Here is a 2,609-nt window from a genome sequence, read left to right on the forward strand (position 1 = left end):
GAAAATAAATAAAACTAAACTGTATCACTCTTGAGACCGTCTCACGGATACTAATCTGTGAGACGGGTCAACCCTACCCATATTCACAATAAAAAGTAATACTCTTAGCATAAAAATTAATACTTTTTCATGGATGACCTAAAAAAAATCCGTCTCACAAATACGATCCGTGAGACCGTCTCACACAAATTTTTATCTTTTAATAATAGATAAATGTAGTTAGATAAAGCAATAATATGTAATAAGATCACGATTAGACAGAAGGGTCCTACAAATGATTTGGTTTGATAGGAAATTTTGATTCCGTTTTGAGGATATTTTATATTTATATTATTATTCAGCGTATTCAGCAGGGAATGATGGATGGCTGCCTTAATTTCTTGGTGGATAAGGTTTCGTGTTGTCCCGTTGTTATTTCCCGTCTTCCCGCCCGCCAAGCCCCACCATTGTTGCTAATTAGTGGTGTGTTTGGTATAATTATCCAACTTCTTGGATTTTGGCTATGTTTAGAAACCTTAATCAATATCATAATCAAGCAAGGTTTGGTCGGGTCGGGGTCGTGTGCGGTCTGAGCTGGATACACTTAGATGAAAAATTGACACGACACTGTATAAATAATCATAACCTAATGTTCTTTACATATTTATTTTGTTGAACTTTAGAGGTTTGTATCGATGGAAAAATTTTAATTAACGAAATTTGATGAACATACATACCTAATTTATAGAGTAAAATTGCTTTACGTGTCGTTGAGGTCTTGTACAGTCAAAAATGTTATAATTATATCGTTAACACAAACTATATACAAACGATAAATGCTAGATCTTATAAATGTATCATAAATTTATTAGTTAGGCATATATGATTATGATCTAACAAATTGTTATACGGTTTGTCGCAAATATTTTAATTTTTAACAATTTTTAATAATTTCTATTGAAAATACTGATTTGACATTGCGTACATATGAGCACCACCACGTTGGTGTTAAATCAACTCACGTCAAAAAAAAAAAAAAAATCAAAATCACAGAAAATAAAAAAAAAATTACATCCTAAAATTACTCTATAGAAATATACAGTATTGTGCCACGTTTCAAAAATAGGGATACACGTTTTAATCGTAAATACTATCTATTTCTTGTTAATTATTGTTAGGCACTAACAAACGAATATGCATTTGTCGAGTGTGTACAGTGGACATGTGTACACGCACTTTAATGCGTGCTACAATGATTGAAGCCATACAGCTCCCATTAACCATAATATTTCGTTCGAAATTCATCTCTTGTCCCCCTTTCAAGGCACAACCCTTGTCCGATTTGTAAATTCCTTCAAACAGTTGCTAAATAATAATCAATGCTTTGAACTAATCGGTAAATTCAAATTTAAATCAATGATCATATAAAATTCAAATTTTTAAAAAATAACTTTAAAAAAGTTTTGCTCATGTGAGACCGACGAGTCAACCCTACTCATATTCACAATAAAGAGTACTACTCTTAGCATAAAAAATAATACTTTTTCATGGATGACCCAAATAAAGGATCCGTCTCACAAATACGACCCGTGAGACCGTCTCACATAAGTTTTTGCCCTTAAGAGTAGATCTCTTGTGAGACGGTCTCACAAATCTTTATATGTGAGACGAGCCAACCCTACCAATATTCACAATAAAAAGTAATGCTCTTAGCATAAAGAATAATATTTTTTCATGAATTACCCAAATAAGAGATCCGTCTCACAAATACGACTCTTGAGATCGTCTCACAAAAGTTTTTTGCCTAAAAATTAATACTCTTAGCATAAAAAGTAATATTTTTACATGGATGACCCAAATAAGAGACCCGTCTCACAAAATACGATCTGTGAGACTGTTTCACTAAAGTTTTTGTCATTAAAGGATGATAGCGCATGTTCGATTAATGAAGTTTAGCGACTTTAATTGTTATCTTGATCAAAATTTATCGTAAGGATAAGGACATGTTCGTGCACAACATGGACTGGGAATATGAATCGTTTTGATTATTAGATAAGGACAATATATGTAGTTTGGAATTATTATTTATATCCTAAAAGACGTAAAAGGACCAGATCATATGTCACCGACTTTTCTTAAAGTAAAGCCCACTCGTTTATCTTGTAATGAAATGGTGTCATTCATTATTTCTTTCCAAGACTTTATCTTGGACTGCACTTTCATGTGTATTCATCATTTTTCTTTTGATAAATATATCATGGCCATCCCTGTATATCCAATTCCATTATCCCTGATGACAATATTTGAGTTGTTGTATGACTTTAAAAATACTAGTATCTCCAGATTTGTTATGATGCCGTATTGCAAGATTTCACACGAATATACGGGTATCGTTAAAATTTGTGAGTCTCGTGTAATTTACAATATATCTTATCGCGTAGCTTGCAAAATTTTAAAGGAAAGATGGTTAAGAAGATGATTTTCTTCTAATCATAGACGTAATTAATCATTTATATATTCCTAACTTATATTTAATCCTTCTACATTTACACGTTAAAGAAAAACAGAAATCCATGGTAATAATTTCATTATCTTATCGTGTAAAAAGCCGATAACAATATTCTTCAATA

Source organism: Primulina eburnea, chromosome 11 (assembly GCF_022965805.1).
Source record: "Primulina eburnea isolate SZY01 chromosome 11, ASM2296580v1, whole genome shotgun sequence".
NCBI lineage: Eukaryota > Viridiplantae > Streptophyta > Magnoliopsida > Lamiales > Gesneriaceae > Primulina > Primulina eburnea.